Here is a 23,457-nt window from a genome sequence, read left to right as displayed (position 1 = left end):
AATATTTATACTGGCTGCTAGGTTGTGAAGTTTATCAACTGAAGCTCCTACTTACCAAGCAACTGGGTAAAGGCAAGTCCAATAGGTTAATTTCTGTGTTCATAAAGCAAGTCAACTACGCTGATTTCTAATTTGTTTTCAAAAGTATCAACCACGTTAAAGTATAGGAACATCAAAGCAAACAGAAATTCAACGCAACACATGAACTGTCCATGAATCGATGCTTAAATCTGAAGACTAGAAAGGACTGTATAAGGTAATGGTTTTCCAGTTTGGTCCAAGGAGCAGTAGAGATTCTAAAGAAGTGTCTCGAGGACTGCCTTTGCTGTGTGCAGCGGTAAGTGAAACATTTCAACCAGATTCAGGCACAATCTCTCAGCTCTAATCTGAGCTACATATTAGGCTTCAGTGCATTCATTAAAGAAAGGTGTTTTGCAGATATTTCACTCTGGACCTACATAGTGCATCAATTTAGACTGGTCAGAGCTTAAGGCAAAAGGCAGGAAGGCAAAAGTTTTGGTCTTGCTCTTCAGCTCATGGTTATTAAAATGTACGCTTTAAGGGTCTTCTCAGGGGAGTACCATCCATCCTTCAGAGAAGACTACTGGTTGGCATATCTGCTAAACATTTTCACCACTTCCTTGAAAACACCACAGTGTGTAAGAGACTATGATTTATGAAATGTCAATACATATGCCAGTCAGTGACAATGAACTTAAAATAAACTTACATTGACAATAAACGTAAAAGGTAGATATTATTATCCTGGGATTCAGAGAGGTCGAGTAACCTCCCCATATGCTCAGAAACAGATTCAGGCCTTATGTGGCTTTCAAGCCATATTCACTCTAAAATGCTGCTTTCCATAAAGCATGCATTTTTAACAGAATCATTATCTCCCCCAATGGGGCAAAAATTGGTTTGGGAGGCAAAAACATCTTAGCTATTACAGTAGTTTGTGGCCCTGCAAAGGGTCACAGTACATGAACAGAATATAGTATATCTGTGGTTTTACGACTTCAAGGGGAGTGGGGACAAATAGAAAAAAATGTCTAAAAAGTCTCCTTGGTTGGGTTTGGAGGGTAATAATAAAAAAGAGGCTGAGCTATATTTACGTAAAGACACTACATTTAATATTTCCCTTTTAGCCCATTTGGATTTTATTTACTAATGTCATTGTTTACATTCATAAATCTCTATTGAACTATCAAGGATACAATAGTGACCTAAAGGAATATAATCTCTGCCTCACAGCACTATATCCTAGTACTCACCTGTCTGACTTTTTTCTATATTTGGTTTATTTAATTATATTCTCCCTCTAGCAATTTCATGTCATGTTTAATTTCATTAATTAGAATTTTTATTATCCCCTATCTTTTTCCTACTAATTTTATTGCCTTTTGTTACTTTATTTGCCTTTTTTCTTATCAGAGGAACAAATGAAACTCATAGATTTTTATCACTATGCTTAAGCAAGGTAGGCCAAGGTCAATGCTTAAATTGGGAAAAATTCAGAATCACATACATATCACCTACTTAAGTACCTTTTATTCAGGAATCCTACTGGCTTGGTCTTTTGAGACACAGTCCATATAAATATATTTGGAAGTGGCTTCTTTTTGTGTTTCAAATAAGGTAAATGAAAGATATAAGTAGATTTCCTTATTGATACACAGCCTTCCCTTGGGGAATATCCCCCATCCTTTGTCTTAAAAGTATCTCAACAGTCTTCACAGAGGTTTGGCTCAAGGGTATGAACAAAACCCTTCTACTATTTGCCTTTTAATCCATGAAAAAAGCAATGCCAGCTCTGGGGCCCATATCAGGCATAAGGAAGGCTAGAAGCTTTAGAGATAATAACTACAATGGGAGTGGAAAGGATATTACACTTAACAGGAACTATAAGTTTTGCAAAACTCTTATTATTATTATTAATTATATCTTTATTGGAGTATAATTGCTTTACAATGTTGTGTTAGCTTCTGCTGTACAACAAAGTGAATCAGCTATATGTATACATATATCCCCATATCCCCTCCCTCTTGAGCCTCCATCCCACCCTCCCTATCCCACCCCTCTAGGTCATCACAAAGGATCGAGCTGATCTCCCCATGCTATTGGTAGTGTATATATGTCAATGCTACTCTCTCACTTCGTCCCAGCTTCCCCATCCCCACCGTGTCCTCAAGTCCGTTCTCTACGTCTGCGTCTTCATTCCTGCCCTGCCACTAGGTTCATCAGTACCATGCAAAACTCTTTTAACTGTTTCTGTCTCTAAATATCCTAAAATGTCAGTCTCTTTGCAAATTAAGAAATTCAAAATATGTTCTAGCCAAAACATAGGATTGAAAGGATTGGCAGACTCAGGAACTGACAAACTGTAAAATATTATTATGCCATCAATTTATCCATCTATGAAGTATATACATCCTTTTTAATTTGCCTTCGCAGAACAGAACATGTAGTGTTTGGCCATCCCTTGGGAAGATAATCCATGGCCTAATCAGGCAAGGATTTTCCCTCCATTTGTTCTACAAAGATCCTCCATTTACTCAGAAGATGATTTCCTGATACTTACACAATCCAGTGGTACCACAGGCCAAAGTTCTCCTGAAGAGTAACAGTAAATTCACTTTTTGCATCAATCGATTTGAATTATTGGAATGATGCTATCATCTCATCCCTCATGAATTATATCTATTTATCATATCCAAATCAGTCACTTCTTTCAACAAAACATTACTGAAGGCCTACTGCATAGGCTATGTGAACAGCCCCCTACACCACAAGATACAGAAGATGATCTCCTTCAAATATTTAACTTTAACAATTGCTCATGAATTTTCCAAACGCCCTCAGTGAGAATTCTTAGGAGACACAATGGCTGGTCCTTAATTGGGCAAATGAAGTCTATTTTCTCAGACTATTTGCTAAAAAAAGAAAATCCTTTTAATGTAAAGACATGATTTTAGAAGCACTCTGTTTATAGGGCAGGTCTTTCTATCTCTTTTCTCAGATAATAAGCCCAAGTTTAGGTTGACTGGGCTCACCTCAAGAATGAGTCTTAGACTGGAAGTTACTCTTCTTTTGTTGAATGGCAGAACCTTATTCATCAGCTCTGGTCTATCTAATATTTCAGAGCTGAATTTAAAAAAGAAAGAAAGAAAGAAAAAAAGGCAAAAGCCTCATTCTTGGATTTTACAGAGAGAAATCCAGCAAAGGAATTTTCTACTGTACTGAAGATAGCTAATCCCTGCTTCCCTTCTGTAAAGGCTTGAGTATTTGCAGTGAAATCTAAATAGCACAGAAGAGGCTAGCTCACCAATAAACTGAAGGTAGGATTCATGGGGTATGCAAATCCCTCTTCCAGAGAGAGCCTGGGGAATGCACTTCTGCTCTATTGTGACAGCCTTCTGCCCTCCTACAGTCTGGGTGCCTCACAATTAGTCCTAATGACCCAACTGCCTGGTGTGGTAATGGTCTTGTCACAATGTGGTCAGGAAGAAGGCTTTCCCCACAGACCAGTTTTCTAGGACTTTCTGTGTGAAACCAAGAAGAAAACATTTTGTCAAATTTATGTGCATATATAATCGAGTAATGCTGAATGCCCATGGGATGTAACTGATCTATAAATACCTGGAGCATTTCCATGAAACCTGGGTCTCGTTTTGGATCTATAATGAAAACCCAAATCACATGCTTTCAAATTCTCTAGGAATTCTTTTTATGTCCTAGATTTTAGGATGCCAAAAAAAAAAAACAAAACAGATTTGTGTTATTTTATTTCAATTGTCCTTCAACTGATCCTGATACATATTTTCAATATATTCTTTTAAAAAGAGTATCTAGCATAATTTTCAGGATGAGAAGACATACAACATTTGTCTCACTTTCATTTTATAGCCTTTTTAAAAAAATTTATTTATGGCTGCGTTGGGTCTTCGTTGCTGTGCGCAGGCTTTCTCTAGTTGCGGCAAGCGGGGGCTACTCTATTGTGGTGCGCAGGCTTCTCATTGCGGTGGCTTCTCTTGTTGCGGAGCACGGGCTCTAGACATGCGGGCTTCAGTAGCTGTGGCTGGCAGGCTTCAGAGCGCAGGCTCAGTAGTTGTGGCTCCCAGGCTCTAGAGCACAGGCTCAGTAGTTGTGGCTCCCAGGCTCTAGAGCGCAGGCTCAGTAGTTGTGGCGCATGGGCTTAGTTGCTCCGCGGCATGTGTGATCTTCCAGACCAGGGATTGAACCCGTGTCCCCTGCATTGCAAGTGGATTCTTAACCACTGAGCCACCAGGGAAGTCCCTGTAGTCTTAATAAATATATTTATCATTATAATAAAACTAAAATATATCAACAGTGTATATGACAATGCAAGTATAATTTGAGGAACTAATGAATTCATTTCACCTTTCATATAGCACTAGCTACATAATTCAAAGCATCTGAGAAGATAAAAATAAAGGGTTTTTTTCCCCTCTAAGTGACATTGAGTTCATTTAGGAGAAAAAGAGTTAAATTCTTTGCCTACATAAGCAGCAGCAATTTAGGTGCATTTAGAATCTAAAGAAGAAAACACTTTATAGCTATTAACTTAACAATGATAAACTTGTTCCTAAAACTGATTGAATAGAAATCACTGGCCCATAGGAAATAAAGGAACAGCCGACCTTGGTTGCCTTCCCACTTCCTCCTTCCTCATAGATCCAGTCACCTGTAGCTCTTCAGCCTTCCCCTTTCCCCAGAAACCCCACATGCCTGGAGAAGCCTCCTCTCCCCCAGCTCTTGAGTGGGTTTAATAGCTACAGGTAATCCTAGACCTCTTGCCAATAATCTAGTCAGGAATGGGGATGTGACTCACATTGAACAAGTGGTACCTGAGGAGTGGCTTAAAGGGATCTGCTAGGAAAATTCTGACCCTTCAAGACATTTTCTAAAACAACCTCTGCTCTCTCTTCCTGACCACTGCTATGCATAGATGGGAAGCCATGATGTCTACAGACATTTTACCAGCCTGAGGAGGAATGCATGGAGGAGAATTGAGAAAAGAGACTTCCAGGAAACAGAAATGAAGCCAAGATTATGGGAAGCCTGATCAATACCCTATACCCAGACATCCCATTAAGTGAGCTAATACTTTTTGTATTATTTGAGTTGGGTTTCTGTTACAACTGAAAGAATGCTATCAGATATGAAAGTCTAAGGCAAGGTACGTTTTCTCACAACTACTGAAATACGCACTATTAAAATCATTGCTTTTTGTTAAAATATTGACTTCAAAGAGCTCATGCTTAAATTGAATACTTAGGCATATTAAGGCCTATCTCTTAGACTAAAATCTTAGTATGTTATCATTGGCACCTACTGGCAAGAACTCACTTATCAGATTAGTTAGTTATCGCCTAGAGGAAGGGATAATTTCATTACTTAAACATAAATATACTGAGTGCCTACAGTGTGCCAATACTACTCCAGGCAATGGAGATACAGTAGTGAACCACACAGACAAAAATTTCTGCACTCATGGAGCTTATATTCTGGAGGGGGAAACAAATGATAAAGCAATACATTTGTAAAATATGTAATATGCCAGATGGTGATAAGTGTTAAGAAGTAAAATCATACAGGCACAGAAATAGAGTCTGAGGATGAAAAAGATGTTATAATTTTGAAAAGAAAGTAGGGAAAGCCTCACTTCTCATTAACATTTGAACAGAAACCTAACAAAGTAAGGGAGCAATAGGGTGGCCAGGGGAGGTGAGGAGGGAGACAGCTACAAGCAAAGGAAAGAGTGTGTACAAAATCCTGGAGGTGGAAACCTTCCTGCCTTTCCGTGTTCCAGGAATAGTAAGGAATGCAACATGGCTAGGCTGCAGTGAGGAGGGGAGGGGAGAAAGCAGATCAGAGAGGGAACGTGAGGCCACTTGTACTTGCAAGAGTCTAAGCCAGGGTCAAGAGCAGTAATATGAAAGTTGTTAGGAGAAGTCTGGTTATAGGTATATTTAGAAGAGCCAACAAGATAGTTGATGGATTGGATGTGAGTAGGAGTCAAAGATGGCTCTCAGGTCTTTGGCCTGAGCAGCTAGGACAGAGGTGGCATTAACTGAGATGAAGATTATGGCAGAACAAATTTCTCTGGAGGGGTGGGGGAGTCAGAGTTGGTTTGGGACTTACTGAATGTGAGCTGCCTATTAGAAGCCCAAGTGGAGACGTCAGGAAATCAGCTGATTCTAGGAGACAGGATCTGGAATTCATCTCCAGGCTGGAGATGTAAATTTAGAAATTGTCAGTGTATAGTTAGTATTTAAAGTCATGAAATTATCTGGAGAGTAGCAGTAGATTGTAAAAATAAGAGATCCAGGAACTGAGCCCTGAGAAGATATGACAAGTATGTTAGAAAAGAGGAGCTTAGATAAAGCTGTTGTAACAGAGAAAGGACCCCAATTTCCAACCAGCCAAAAGACTTGGAAACAGGGATAAAGGAGATCGGACGCATGCCTAAATGATTGTCTTTATGACTTTAATTCTCCCACCCATAGAGCATCTTAACACAGGGTGAAGATTCAATGAGATTTTGATTTTTGTGGATGGCTCCATTAGCCACAAGTATCAGAAAGCCTAGATTCAAACTGGAATAAATGGTAAGAGGACTATCTCATATGACAATAAACCTACAGGAAGAGCAGACCCAGGGCAGAGAACAGGGCTCACCGCAGCCTCCCTATGGTTCTCTTCCCTCTGCTCTCTCTCCCCAGCATTGATTTAGACTTCAGGAAACTACCAAGATGGTCGCAGCTTCTCCTGACCTCACAGCCAGACTATATCCAGGGACAGAAAAACAGATCACCTCTTCTAGTGTCTCAGAATATAAAATAGCGAGGAGCCAGAGAGATTTATTTCAGTGAATGGGTGACAAAGAAATTGATAACATAATCAAGAAGGAAGTGATTCAGAGGAGATGTCCAGTGATGCCCTTGAGCTCTTAAACAAAGAAAAATTGTCAAGTACTTCCTAATTGCCTTCTTTTTTCTTCTACTGTTTGCCTTAATACAACCAATCTTTGAAGGACATTACCAAATTCCTTCAAATCTTTTTTCTTAGTTTCCTCCCTATGGACTTCCATCGCTTGCTCAAATTTATACCGATCATTTTCTGAGCCTACTGCAGAGCTACCATTATGGGAATGAACTTTATTATTCCCCTGGGCATATTTTCTGGATCCCATAAGGAGATCTTTCCTAGAAACCTCCAATAAGACATCCCTTCTTATTTCATTGGCCAAAACTAGATCCTATGCCCACTCCAAAACCAACCAACGGCAAACAGATAGTAAAATCATCACTAGACTAATAAGGTTTGTTTATGATCTAGAGATAGGATGCCTCTCTGAGGAGCTAATGTTTGAGAAAATCAATATTTGGTTGTCAGGAAGAAGGAGAGAATTGGATCCTAGGTAGGCAGTCAACAGTATCTGATATGATAAGGATGAAAAAGCCCTATTTAAAGCCAAAAAAGGGATTAATGAATTATACAAAGAAGAAAGTATAATTGCAAAAATTAAACAGCCATCTATTTTATTCCAAAAGTTCTAACCTCGTGAAATGTGAAATGACTGGAAGATTGATTTGGATTTTTAAAATCACTTCTAGCACTAACGTTTTCACTTCAATAGTATTTTGATAAAAGAAAAAAAAAACAACCTTGTGAATTACTATAAAACACCATAAAATATAACTGCTCTACTTTAGAGAAATCTTAGTATTTAATGGTAATAATTTTAGGACATAAGCTGATTGAAGTACTATTTTAAACATTACACTGCTGATTCCAGGTAAATGTAAGATCAAGTTTCAACTGATAGCAGCCTGATAGGTTTCAGGCCATAAATTACTTTATTACTAAATTACTTTTTAGATTTATACCAGAAAACAGTGACCACCTGACTCTTAAAATGCAATTTAATGGAGCTACTGTTGAAGTTAGAGTACAAAGCCAGATTAATAGTAGATTAGATAAATGTTGGTGATGTCATTCCCAAAAGTTTGCAATTTATCTTGCCTATTTTTCTCTCTTTCAGTGTGATAACTCTAAATTGGTGCTTATAAAAGCCATAACTCATCCTTCAAAATCTCTTCTATTTTCTCATCAACCATGCATCCTAGGTCCTGTAGATTCTGACCTTCACTTTACTTCATTTGCTTCTAATTGGGTCTCTGTCACATTAATTGCATTTAAGAAGGTTATTTGAAGAAGGTGAAAAAACACCACATTATACATGTGCAGAATTGTCATCCGAATAGAAAAACTCTTTTCTCATAGAAAAATCGTATTTCTAAAAAGAAATATATGGAACAATTTACTTTTTCTGTCTCTGGCTAAATGATGACTAAATATGATCCCTCATCCTTTTATAACTGATAGACATTCAGCCTAAATATATCACTGCCATCAATTTTCTTTTGTACAAGGGTAATAGTGTGTTTGTTCTTATGTGCTTTCAATTTCTATATGGTGTTTATTTCTCTGTTTTTTATTAGTGTTGTTTCTGTTAATGAAAAGTCATTCAGTAAATAAGATTATCACTATTTATGCCAGCGATCAGGTTTCTCTAGTAACGAGGCTTTCAGGTAATACAGGAGAGTTCTTTCTCTCATACAAAATATTTCTCACTCATTTTAACTTAGACTTGAAACATTAATCTTTCCTCAATTCTTTAAAGATAATTCCAAATTAATTATTAGGCTGCACCAAGTAGAAATAATTCAAATACTTTAAAGGGAGAAAAATGGATAAACTAATTGATACTTCATGAACTAGTCACCTGAACCTTTTCTTTCAGATTTAAAATAGCCTTCTCAAAGTCAGAGTTGATATACTTCATAAGAATTATTATATCATTTTTCTTTGGAAGTTTAAGATATAGAGAATGAAACCAGTATCTGAGAGAAGGTGTTATCACCTGACAAAATAACTTAGGGGGCAATGATGAAGAAAATACTAATTAAAGTTCCCAGATTATGCATATCTAGCCATCTTTCCTGAACCTTCCTGACTTCAAACAGGTTATATGTTATTGATTGTCTGATAATGGAGGAGTCATCATTAGACCCTATGATGTTCCCATGTGGAGAGCTCCACTTATGGCATCCCACACTGAATGTGTTCTTTGATATGATGATTCACTTTCCATTTATGAAGAAATACTTTATCATTATTTAGAGCCCAAATCCACTGGCACACACATAGTCCAAAATTTTTAGCTTAATGAAAATTTAATCAAACTACAGGTTTAAAATAATGCATGCGGCTAACAAGATCACAGTGTGATAGTGGAAGTGTGTGCTGGTTGCAGGAGATACGGTATCCTGTCTAGACGCAGCACATGGCAAAAACACTCATCTAAAAAAAGACTCACCTCGTTATGATGACAGATTCTGCCCTTTGCGATGCAAACAGTTGCCTGGTGTGGGTTAGAAAAGTTGCTCCTTCCTGAACAAACATTAACCAGTTTGTCACTGGTAACTGCCTGTTAACTGGCATTTCTCTTCACCACCCCGTCAGTTTTGTTTCGTCTTAGCTCTCAGGCTGTCGGCTGCTGCAGCTGTTACACAGTGACCTTGGCCCATCTCAGTTTGAGTGCGGGGCAAGGAACATAGATATGAACAACGCACCCCCCAGCCCATTCCCAGAGTGCACAAAAGTGAAGAGCTGGAGAGCTTTATTTCAGGGAATGTGCCAGAGAGAAGTTGACAACATAATCAAGAGAGAACTGATAGACAAGAAAAAGACCCACTGTTGGCCTTGGACCAACAGGGCACTGAGTATGTTTTTCATGTTTTTCCTAATTGCCTTTCCTTTTTCCTTATATCATCTGCCTTAACACATCCAGTCTCTCAAGAGCATTACCAAACTTCTCTAAACTCTTTTTCTTAGTTTCTTCCCTTCTGGTCCTCTGTCCTCTTGCTCAGCCTGAACTGATGGCTCTCGGGGTCTACAGCCCCGCTGTCACCACGGGACTGTGCTTCATTACCCTCTTGAGCGAGATCAACTGGCTGCCATAAGTTGTTCTTGATTTGCTCCTTATTTTGCTCTTATGCATCTTTAAATAACTTCTTAAGTACAACTTAGGATGTATGGAAGGTAAACTTTCTAAGTCTTTATCTGAAAATATTGTTATCTTATTACAGACATAGCTCATTTTATTGTGCTTTGCTTCACTGTTCTTTGCAGATACTGAATTTTTTTAATAAACTGAAGGTTTGTGGCAACCTGCATTGAGCAAGTCTGTCGGCGCCATTTTTTCAACAGCATTTGCTCACTTCATATCCCTGTGCCACATTTTGGTAATTCTCACAATATTTTAGACTTTTTCATTATTATTATATTTGCTGGGGATCTTTGATGTTACTACTATGACTCACTAAAGGCTCAGATGATGGTTAGCATCTTTTGCTAATAAAGTATTTTTTAATTAAGGTAGGTACATTGTTTTTTAAGACACCATGCTAGTGCACACTCCATAAACTACTATAGTGTAAACATAAACTTTATATGGCCTGGGAACCAAAAAATTTGTGTGACTTCACTTTATTGCAATATTCACTTTATTGTGGTGCTCTGGAATGGAACCTGCGGTATCTCTAAGGTACAGGTCTGCCTGTACAGAGCTTGATTTCAAATTTAACTGGGCATAGAACTCTACTTACCTCCTCCTTGCATAAGAATCACAAACTGAGATGAAAAACTAACTTCAAACAATCCTAACAATTTCTAATCCCCTTTCCAAGATTGTATTAGAATGAGTTAGCTTCTGATTTACACAATGATACCATCACAGAAACTTATCATGGCACCTCCTTGGCACTAAAGAAATTCAAGAAATTGCTGAATTGCATTCTCAAGATAATGTGTTGTGAGCAAAAGTGTTGTTCACCCAAGTATCCAGCTTTATATGGTGTTTCCTAAAACAAGTATCAAACACTTACATAACACTCACTGTATATTAAAAAGTGTTCTAAAGGCTTTACAAATATTCACACATGGGATCCTCATAAGAAGCCTGTGAGAACGGTACTATTATTATCTTCATTGTAAAGATGAGAAGACTGAGACATAGAGGCATTAACCTAACCATGAAGAACACACACTGGTAAGTGGTTGATTCGGGGTTTCAGGATTTGCACCCAGGAACTCTTGTTCGGGAGATCATGAGCACTAAGCTATGTTGCCTCTCAAGAGCCAAACATGTCAGACTCCTTAAACATTCCCTTGCACTGTGGATATACAATTAGCATTTGAACATTACAGACGAATAAAGAGCCCTACAGGAAAATGTGATACTGTTTATACTCCCTCCTGGCTCAAACTGTTCCTTCCTAAATTGTCTAAGTTCTTACCTACTTACCATTCGATACATCTGGAGCCTTCAATAAGTGTTAAGTTGATGCTGTGCTGCTGACACTGCTATAATCCTTGAAGAGTAATGAGGCCCTCAGAAGATAACGAACCACTTATTTCATTAGTTAACTCAAAACATCTCTCCCTCTGTTTTACAAATAGATCAAATAAGTATAAACGCTCAAAACTATAAAATTTCCAAAATTTCAAGATGCTGGGTGTCCTTTTCAATCATAATAGTGTATGGATTGACTAATATTTTATTCTGAACCTTCCCCCTTTTTACTGGATTTTCGTTTTAAATAATGAAAAACAAACTTAACCAAGGGAATACTTTGAAGTATCACTTTTTAAATCTTCATGTCCACTTTCACTGTCATTCAACACAGTTGCACCTTTTTTTTAAAATTAAATTATTACTACAAATTTATTTTATTTATTTATTTTTAGCTGCGTTGGGTCTTCGTTGCTGTGCACGGGCTTTCTCTAGTTGCATCGAGCTGGGGCTACTCTTAATTGTGGCGTGCGGGCTTCTCATTGCAGTGGCTTCTCTTGTTGCGGAGCACGGGCTGTAGGCGTGCGGGCTCCAGTAGTTGCAGCACGTGGGCTCAGTAGTTGTGGCGCACGGGCTTAGGTGCTCCGCGGCATGTGGGATCTTCCCGGACCAGGTCTTGAACCTGTGTCCCCTGCCTTGGCAGGCGGATTCTTAACCACTGTGCCACCAGGGAAGCCCCGCAGTTGCACCTTTTATTTTTTGTCTGCTCCATCCCAGAGCTAATGCCTACCCTAGACCTATGTGGTGGTGACTTTAGCCCATATGACCTAAGTTCCAATCCTACTTCTGACACTTAGTAGCCAGGAGACCTGACACTAATGTCCACCCTCTCTGAAACTCAGTTTCCTCATTTATAAAGGAGTAATAATAATTCCACCCTTGCAATTTTGCTGTGAAAATAAGAAGCAACACACATGAAGAATTTGATCCGTAATATGTATCTAATAAATAGAACTTGTCTTAAGAAAAAGAAAGTGTAAGGTGTCTTTAAACGCAAATGGCCTAGGTGAAATTTTGCTATAAAGTACTTCTTCCAAAGTTTGAAAAAAATTAAGAGGTGATTCCTGGAGTAATGTTTTTATTTTCCAAGCTACGAAAATGAGTTTAACTTTTCAAAAATGAGATTTGTTAAATTGCTCATTTGGGATAAAATCGAGCAAAGTGAAATATTAAGCAAATTTTAAAGATTTCTTCCCAAAAGCAGATCTCTCATCATAATTATTGACCATGTCCTTTTCTCCCCTTGTCCATACTAACAACCACATCTTAGAAAATTCCCTCAAACCCTTGCTAGTCAACTATACACGTTCAGAATTCTCTTTTTAGAAAGACCTTCAGGGCTTCAGTCCTTCTATGAACAGTTAAACTATTCTGAAGGTCTCTGGGTGATTAGCATTCTCCAAGTTGTTAATTAAGAAAATGTATAAGATATACCAAAAACTAGGGCTTCCCTGGTGGTGCAGTGGTTGAGAGTCCGCCTGCCAATGCAGGGGACGCGGGTTCGTGCCCCAGTCCGGGAGGATCCCACATGCCGCAGAGCGGCTGGGCCTGTGAGCCAGCCATGGCTGCAGGGCCTGCGCGTCCGGAACCTGTGCTCCGCAGTGGGAGAGGCCACAATGGTGAGAGGCCCGAGTACCGCAAAAAAAAAAAAAAAAAAAAGATATACCAAAAACTATTTAAGTATACTACTGTGAAAGATATGATTTTTCTAAGTTTGGTCTTGCTTTCAAGTATCTTAAGAGAGAGAGTCTGAATTGTTATAAATGAGGTGTTCTGGGCTTTGAGATTCTTCACGCAATCAACATGAAGCTAATGGCACCTATAGATCTGAATTCAAGACAGAAAAATGGTGTCTTCTCACATGGTAAAAACAATGCCCAGCAAATGAGTCTTTTTCCCCTACACAGTCATACACTTGTGTCCCATGCTTTCTGCAGCATTACTGGTAAGCCACCATTCCCAGTTAGGTCAATGGGACCAAATACTAAGGAATTGAACGTATTCAAGTCTTCCTACCAATGAACACTCCCTACTCCTGTGCACACACATAAATACATTCCGTAATTTCTTTCACATGAAAGAAAGAAAATGTCTGATTTAATGCTAACATCAAAAAGGAATATTAGCAGACAGCATTCAGGCCTCAATACACATGTTATGAAAGGTAGTGATGCTAGAAGTGTCTGTTGCATGTCATCTTTTTTTCTGTGTGTGTGTGTGGTGGTAGTGTTGGTATTGTGGTGTTATAAGACAAATTTATAAACACTAATACTCTAACTAGCCTTTATATATGTGTACATACAGCTGATTCACTTCATTGTACAGCAGAAACTAACACAACACTGTAAAGCAATTATACTCCAATAAAAAAATAATAAAAAGTAAAGTAGCCTTTAAAAATTGCCTGTATAAACTCTTGTAGTTTCACAACATATTGCCTAATTTAGAGTTTGCTTTAGATTTAGTTTTACTAAATACTCTCAATTGTAAAATTATCTAAACATAAACATATATGTGAGATACATAATATTGAATCATCAAAATATAAAACCTCTGACCAAATATTTCTTTTTGTAACAATTACACTAAGGGATTAATCCAAACTGAGCCCAAACAAATAAAAACACAATGTAAATTGATACAGCCACTATGGAGAACAATATGGAGGTTCCTTAAAAAAGTACAAATAGAACTACCATACGACCCAGCAATCCCACTACTGGGCATATACCCTGAGAAAACCATAATTCAAAAAGAGTCATATACCACAATGTTCATTGAATCACTATTTACAATAGCCCAGAGATGGAAACAACCTAAGTGTCCATCAACAGATGAATGGATAAAGAAGATGTGGCACATATATACAATGGAATATTACTCAGCAATAAAAAGAAACAAAATTGAGTGAATTGTAGTGAGGTGGATGGACCTAGAGCCTGTCATACAGAGTGAAGTAAGTCAGAAAGAGAAAAACAAATAGCATTATGCTAACACATACATATGGAATCTAAGAAAAAAGAAAAAAAAGGTCATGAAGAACCTAGGGGTAAGACGGGAATAAAGACACAGACCTACTAGAGCATGGACCTGAGGATATGGGGAGGGGGAAGGGTAACCTGTGACAAAGTGAGAGAGTGGCATGGACATATATACACTACCAAACGTAAACTAGATAGCTAGTGGGAAGTAGCTGCATAGCACAGGGAGATCAGCTAGGTGGTTTGTGACCACCTGGGGGGGGGATAGGGAGGGTGGGAGGGAGGGAGATGCAAGAGGGAAGAGATATGGGAACATACGTATATGTATAACTGATTCACTTTGTTATAAAGCAGAAACTAACACACCATTGTAAAGCAATTATACTCCAATAAAGATGTTAAAAAATAAATAAATAAAAAATAAAAACACAATGTTCATCATCACATAAAATGTAATACTGAAAACTCAGGTATATTTATTTATGCACATCATTTAAATTAGTCAAGGTAAACCTTTGATATGGTGGAATATTATATAGCAATAAAAATTTTTATACTGTTTCCAAAAAATATTATTGCTATAAGGAAATGTTAATAACAAGTAATATATATATAACAATATTATAGCATGGTTCAAATTAAATATATATTTTATGTAAATGTGTATTTGTACATATCTACAGTATACAATATATATATTTATTCATTTATGTATATAAATATATAAGGGCATAAATACATGTGAAATTCCAAAAGGATATATACCAATGTTGGTAGCGTTACTTCTGGACAGTGCAATTAGAGAACATGTTTAATGTTCTTATTTTTATGTCACTGTACATTCCATGAGCTGTACAATGAATCTGCATTTTTTTAATACAAAAATATTGTTTCATTTAAGAAAAAACCCTCAATTGGACATGAAAATCATAAATCCTCAGAAGCACTTGTGCCAGTGGCTTTGGTAGTTATGATAAAGATAGCTACTTGCCTTCTGACCTCCTTTCTCTGTCTTTGCTAGCAGCAGAGTAGTAGAGGGTCCTGCCTGCTGCCTGGAATTAAGTTCTGCATCTCCTAGCTCCCCTTGTTGCTGGGCAGAGCCATGTGGCTAAGTCTATGCCAATGAAATGTGAGTAGAAACGCTGTATGCAGCCTCTTGGAAACCTCTTTAATGGAAGCCAGTGGGATAGGAGAAGCCTATTTTGGTCTTTCTGCATTTCCTCCTGCTCATGGCCCACAACAACATGACCTTGAAGATGGAGGCCGACTAAAATGACAGAGCTTAGCCCCAGAGGAAAACTAGATCCCTATTGGCCATGAAGCCACTGTACCAGCCCTAGATTACTTCTATGAGAGAGAGAAATAAACCTGTATCTTGTTTCAGCTTTCTTATTTGGGGATTTTTCTCTTCTGTGTACCTGCTATAAACTCACCCCACCAACACTGACCCATGGAGACATCAGCAATTACACCAAAGGGCAGTAGCAGCAGTAAAAATTTCTTTAGCAAACATCAGAAAAATCGATGTCTTATTTGGCCATAAAGAACTAGAGCAGAAAAGAAAAAAAGCAGCAGGCCCCGCATTGCAGCAAGACCTGGAGCTACTTGTAAGAAATCTGAAGGCAGCTGGCATTCCCACCTAGCAGGTAGCCATTATTAACTGGTAATATTCTTCCTACAGCTCACTAAACCTTTAAATGGCATGGTTCCATCCATCAGTTTATTCTTCCTGACAGATAAGTAAAAATCCATAAGGATTCTTTCCCTTCAAACTTTCTGCATAACTGTAATATAAAATTAATAGTTTTTATGACCTGATCATTTCTCGGCAGACTTCAGTTTCCTTCTTGCAAGCTATACTATTTCATGTTTAATTACTGCTTTACAGTATTTTTAAATTACTAAAATTTTATTAAGCCCTAATGAAATTTCAGAAGTGAAATCTATACTAGATATAATTTTTGATTATTTAATTGTATGACTACTTCCTCTGGGACTTTGGGTATCATTTGTCTGATAGTTTGAGTCTAAAGTTTTTAAAACACAATGCAACATTTTTAGTATCTTCTTCCAAATGACAGCACAATTCAGCATTTTCTCCTATTTCCATTCTATCAAACTTTGCCCCTCAGTCCCAAACTTACCATATTTATCAAGTTTTATCAAAGACCTGACTTTGATTTCTTTTTCAAAGCCATAAGATGAAAATTCCAGGTCAATAAGAGGAAGAAATAATCCAAAGTTTTCTCAGTCCCTTTTCTCCTACCAAATAAAATGTTAAGCAATATCCAGGCATTTGTTTGAGCATGGTTATCTTTAATTGTACAAACCATGCCCAGAATTGTTCACTTGATACCTTGGAGGAGAATGACAGAGGAGTGTTCCCACACATACTTATACACAAGCCCACAGCTCAAAACTTTAGGGAGCACTAAGTGAATGTTCCAGGAGTATATCTGATCTTTTTTATTATTTCCTCTGGGTCAAAGTTTGGGGCCCATAGTAAAATCCAATTATAGGATTCACTTGTCTAAGAATCAAAGGGACAAATTCCACTCCTCTGATCAATCTACTTAGAGACATTGGATTCCCAAAAACTAATTAGAATAAGCAAGTAGAATTTCTAAACAGAAGGCCTTTGAGTAAAGAATATGCAGATGTTACTCCTTCTCCTTCCATGTAGGTGTGCATTTTTGTATACTAGAAAAGGGCACATTGATCTTGCCATACTTTGCTTAAGAAAACTGGTTAAAATCTTTCGTAATCTTGGGTTCCTATAAGAGTAAAAAATTGCTACAGTGTGGTTCCAAAAGTGTCAAATCCATCTGAGGAATTTGCTAAGGATTTCCCGCAACAGTAGTTAAGTATATTTTTTGGAAGTGCCAGGAAGAGGTTCAAGCCAATGAACCATAATCATTGCCTGCTTCTTTATTCATCAGATAAAATGTCCCAGTGGTGCCAGAGGAATTTGTCATACTAGGACAACACTTACACCACATAAAATTAGCCAGAATCGTGAACATCTCTGTAGTTTTTTCTTTATGGTGCCAAATAAGCAGATAATTTACTTTTGTCTTAAACATTTCTATTGCTTGGGTAAGTATTTCACAGTATAAAAAGAAGTGACTGCAAAGTAATGAAATATATTTCTGTGCCAGGATAACACATGGAAGATCACAAAGAAATAAGGAAAAGTTTTGCTGCTGTTGTTGTTTCCGCTTAGTTTTCTCTTTCGATTGTAGGAAATAATCTATTCTCAAATTTTAGTCCATTCTCATTCCTAATATCTTAGATTACTCATTTACACCTTTGTAGCTGTTCTCAAACCTTCAACACTTCTTCCCCCATTCTCACTCTCACATGATATCTGGTTACCTCAGGCACTCAGAATATGAAAGCAAATCACAAAAGAACCTCCACAAGTTCCCACCATCACATCTTCCAGTGTCAGTGCCTCTACACTCTGCTTTCCCTCCTGTTTCTAGAGATAAATTCCCCATGCTCCAAGCGAAGGCCAGTCCCTTCACATGAGCACTAGATCCCAACCCTTTGGCTCTTTACTGGGAAAAGTCCTCAAGAGTTATCTAAACTCACAGCCTCCAACTTCTCTTCTCCCTTCTTTCTCTCTTGAACCCACTCCCCAGTCAAGCATTGGCCACCATTATTCCAATGAAACTGCACTTCTTGAGTCACCAATGACACCATGTTGAAAATCCAATGGTGAATTTCTACAGGACTTTCTTTCTTCTAAGACTATACAGGAAGGTAGGAAACCCTAATGTACGTGAAGAGACAATGGACAGCCAAATCAGATAGAGAAAGTCACAAGACAGCATTGCTCACACACGCCAACAATAAGGAAAAGCTGGATAATCTATAAAATCATTAACTTTACTGCAGCCCATTAGAGAGCTGACGTCGCAGGGCAAACGAGGTGAACTGAGTTCCAGAGTGAAGAGCCTCTGTGAGGAGAGACGAGATTATGAAGTGGTGGTGCACAAGAGGAGAGCCGCCATCATCGGAGCAGGCTAGAAGAAAAAGCTAAAATTATAGCAAATTCTTAAAGACTGAGCACAGGCTAGCATCACTCATATCCTCAGGTACAAGTTGAGACCGCACTCACTGCAAGCTCTTTTATTCTGGCCTCCACTGATGCTCACAAGAAAATTAGAGGCAGAGAGGTCTTCTGGTGATGCACAGAAAAAAACCCACCTTCTTTCCTAGACCTTTCCTTCTTAGGTGCTAATAGCTTTAAATTGCTGGAGGAAGGGCAGAAAACTCTCCCACTCCAAGGGCCCACGCAAAGGTAAACTGCCATTAGTCAAGGAATGGAAACAAAAGCTATCTGCCTCTTGTGAGGGAAAGAGGGTGGAAATCCCCCAGCTCATCACCCACCACCTGCCATGCACCTGGTCACAAGCAAAAGCAGTGGGGAAACAGAAAACTCTTTAGCCACCTGTCCCAAGCACAGGTACATTGCTTCTGAGGGAAGAGTAGAAGCAAAGCACATTATTCCTAAGGAAGAGGCGGGAAATCTGCTTGGGCCCAGGTTCTTGCAGAGGTCTGCTCGAGCTCTTTCCTGCCTAAGACCAAGATCCACCCCCTCCAACTCCATACATACAAGCAGGGTGTCATTGTCATGGTGAGGAAGCACAGAAATACTGAGAAACTTTCACGTGTGAAGCAAAGGAGCATATAGCCTGCCTAAGGGTAATGCTGGAACAAGGGAATCAAGCATCTATTTGCTTCCATGACAAGTCCAATACTGAGCAGCATGCAAATCAGGATACTGCTGGGCAAAGGGCAAGAGTGTGGAGAGTCCTCCTCTGCTTCTCAGGAATTTAACAACTACTGAAACAATGGAGCTGAAAGAACACTGAGAAAATCCATCCAGCACCTTAGGCTGTTCTTCTCACACACCATATCCAGTAGCCAATCAAAATGTAGGAACACACAAAAAAGAAGAGAAAATGACCCACTGTCAAGACATAAGGTAGTCAACAGAAATGGACATAGAGGTGACCTCTGTGTTGGAACTGGAAGACAGAAACGTTAAAATGGTGATGATAAATATGTCAAAGGATCTAGTGGAAAAGACGGACAATGTGCATTAACAGAGGGGAAAGACGGAAATTATTAAACAGAATCAAATTTAAAACTAAAAAAACCCCATCATAATAGAGATGAAGAATTTGTTGGATGAACTTATCAGTAGACTAGACACAGCAGAAGCAAGATTCAGTTAACTTAAATAGTAATACAAAATAAAAACCTGAAGGATTAAGTGAGAAAAAGAATGAAGAAAGCAGAATAGAATATACAACTGCCATGAGACTATCAAATACTCTAACATATTATAATTTAAAACTCATAAACAGAAAAAAGAGAAAAGCGAGCAGCAGAACTAAGTGAAAGATAATAGCAGAGAAAATTAACTACAAATTTGGGATAAGCTTATCAAATGATGATAAGCTGGATAAATAATAATGTACACATGAGCAAGCACAAACACACTTTCCAAGACACATCATAACCAAACTGTTGAAAACAAAGAGAAAATCTTGAAAAGAGCCATGGGGTGAAGGACAACAGTACATGCAAGGAAACAAACACAAGTTTTAGAAAATACTTTTCTACAGAAATTATACAAGCTAAAAGACAAATCACTGACACCTTAAAAGACTAAAAGAAGATTTTCAGACTAGAATTCTACACCAAGCAAAAATATATTTCAAAAATGAAGGTTAAAAATACAGACCAGCAAAAGCTTAGATCTGCAATAAAAGGAAGTTTAAAGGAATTTCTTCAGACAGGAGTATAACCTTAGATGGAAATTTTTATCTACACAAAGAAATAAAGAGGGCCACAAGAGTAAAAGTGGGAGTGAACACAAAAGATTTATTTTTCTTTTTTTAAAAATCTCTTTATAAGGTAGTTGACAATTGAGAGCAAAAAAAACTAAAAGTTCATTTCAGGATTAATAATGTATGTGGAGGTAAAGTATATGACAATGATAATACAAAGGATAGAAGGAAGGAAATGGAAATATACAACTATAAGTTTCCCACACTAACTGTGAGGTAGTAGAATATTATTTGAAGGTAGACTATTAAAAGTTGAAGATGTATATCAAAACTTGAGAGCAACTGTTAAATAAAATAGAAGGGATGGCTAATAAGCTAGCAATGGAGATAAACTGGAATCATAGAAATCCACAAATATAAAAGAATTCAGTATTCCTCTTTCAGTAAGTGATAGAACAAATAGGAGAAACACTCAGTATGAATGTAGATCTGAGCAATATTATCATCCAACTTTACCTAACAATCTCCTAATCAACAGCAGAGTATACATTTTTTGCAAGTACACACACCAATATAAACCATACTTTGAGCCACAAAACAAATTTCAACAAATTTTAAAAATCTAAAGTTATACAAAGTAGGCTCACTGAAAACATGGAATTAAAAAACTTGAAATCAATAACAGAATAATATCTCAAAAATCCATAAATGTTTGAAAACATGCTTTTAACTAACCCATGGATCTAAGAAAACAATCACAAGGAAAATATAAAATGTTTTGAAAGAATTTAAAATGATAATATAGCATATCAAGATATGATGACTCGAACTAAGCTAGTGCTTAGAAAGAAATGTTCATATATATAAAAAAAAAAGGTCTTAAATGAATGATCTAAGCTTCCTAAGAAACTGTAAAAAGAAGAGCAAACTAAACCTAAAGCAAGAAGAATAAATAAAAATAAATCAGAAGTCACTTAAATAGAAAACAGAGGACTCCGGAGAAAAATCAAAGAAAATAAAAGCTAATTCTTTGATATAAATATAATTGATAAATCTACAGTAAGACTGTTCAAGTTAAACAAAGGACACTAATTACCAACATATGTAGTGAAAAAATGAATAACACTACAGATAAAACAGATATTAAAAGAATAATAAGGAATTTTACAAATAATTCCATGCCAATAAATTTTATAAATTAGATTAAATGGACTAATTCACTGAAATATGCAAACTACCAAAACTCTAACAAAAAACAGATTACCTCGATATTCCTATAGCTGTTAAAAAATTTACTTCATAGTTTAAATCTTTCCACAAAGAAAACACTAAGATGGCTTTGCTGTTGAATTCTAATAGACAGTTAAAGATGATATGACAAAATATTAATTCTACATGTATAGTTTCAGAAAAAAGAAGAGGACAAAATACTTCCCAACTTACCTACTGAGGTAAGCAATAACCTGACACTAAACCCAAACAAATACATTACTAATGAACAAATGAAAGAAAGAAAGGGAGGGAGGGGGAAGGGAGAAAGGGAGGAAGGGAGGAAGGAAGGAAGGAAAGGAGAAAGAGAGAAAGAAAGAGGAAAGAAAGGAGGGAGGAAGGAAGGGAAAGAAATAAAGAAATCTACAGACCATCTGTCATGAAAATAGATGCAAACATCTCAACTAATTACTGCATATAATACAACAATATACAAAAAGTATAATACATAGTCACCAGGTAATTTTATCCTAAGATGCAAGGTTCAACATTAAAAAATCAATCAATGTGGTACACCATGTCAACAGAATAAAAAATTAAAAACTATATGATCGTCTCAGTAGATGCAGAAAAAGGTTTTGAAAAAATACAACACTTATTCATGATAAAATCTCTTAGCAAGCTAGAAATAAAAGAGAACTGCCTCAACCTGATAAGGACATCTTTGAATAAACTACAGCTAACATAATACTTAATGATATAAATCCGAATACTCCCACCTTGTACAAAGTTAGGAATAAGACAAGGATATCTGACAAAGATATTCTGTTCTAACCATTTCTATTCAACATAGGACTGGAGGTCCTAGTCAGTGCAATTAGGAAAGAAAGAGGAATTTAAAGGCATACAAATTGGAAAGAACAAAACAAAATCATCTTTTTCACAGACTATAATATTGTCTACTTAGAAAATCTCAAAGTTAACAAAAAATAACATATATAGCAACAAACAATTGGAAGTTGAAAAAGTACACTATTCATAATACCTTCAAAAACATGAAATAATTAGGTATAAATCTGACAAAATATGTGTAAGATCTGTATTCTGAAAACTAGAAAATGCTGCTGAAAGAAATAAAAATATATCTAAATAAATGGTGAGATATACCATGTTCATGGTGTGATATACTCAATAAAATTAAGATGTCAGTTCTCTCCTAACTTATCTAGAGATAAAATACAATTCTACTCCAAATCTGAGCAGATTTCCAGAAGAAAATTAAAAGCTAATTGTATTACATATTTGAAAGAGCAAAAGAGCTGAAAGAGACAAGCAATTTTGAAAAAAAATAAAGTTGGAGGACTCATACTAATTGATTTTAAGACTAAGTAAAAAGGAGTAATCAAAAGCAATATGGTATAGAAAAAAGATAAATATATAGATCAATGCAACAGAAGAAGAGAGTCCAGAAATATATATCACACTTAACTTGCTTTTCCTCCTCACCTCCCACTGGTTATTGCTAATCTTCTTTGCTGGTTTTATCACCAACCTCTTAATATTGAAGTGTCCCCAGAGCACAGTCCTGGGACTTTTCTATTAATAACCATTTCTTTAGTGATCTCATTCTATCTCATGTTTTAAATACCCCCTGCGTGCTTCTGATTCTCAAATTTGTAACTCAATCCTGGATCTCTCCCCTGAACTTTAGAATTCTATATTCAATGACCTATCCAACATCTCCACTTGGTTATCTAATAGTTATCTCAAACTTAGTATCTCCTAAAACAAACGACTGATCTCCCCAAAACCTGCATGACTTCCCCCATTTCAGTTAATAGAAGCTTCTTTCTTCCACTTGCCAATATCAATTAAGTTAGAGTAATCCCTTATTCCTCTCTTATTCTCACAGGCCACAGGCAATCTACCAAGCTGTTCTATTGAGTCTACCTTGAAAATACAAAACCCACAATCCAGCTCCTTCTCACATCCCCTACTGCTATCACATCTCAAAAGGGCC

General features: G+C 37.2%; 1 protein-coding gene across 1 annotated transcript in view; it reads left to right on the top strand.

The window, feature by feature from the left end:
* The window catches only part of LOC111162914 (heterogeneous nuclear ribonucleoprotein A1-like), a 357,038-nt gene that overhangs the window by 247,939 nt on the left and 85,642 nt on the right, over positions 1–23,457 (top strand). The window lies entirely within an intron of this gene.

Source organism: Delphinapterus leucas, chromosome 14 (genome assembly GCF_059928025.1).
Source record: "Delphinapterus leucas isolate spDelLeu-1000000601 "Yukka" chromosome 14, BTC_Dleu_Yukka2, whole genome shotgun sequence".
NCBI classification, from domain to species: domain Eukaryota; kingdom Metazoa; phylum Chordata; class Mammalia; order Artiodactyla; family Monodontidae; genus Delphinapterus; species Delphinapterus leucas.
Note: the sequence above shows the minus strand (reverse complement) of the source record. Positions and strands in the feature narration are given on the sequence as shown.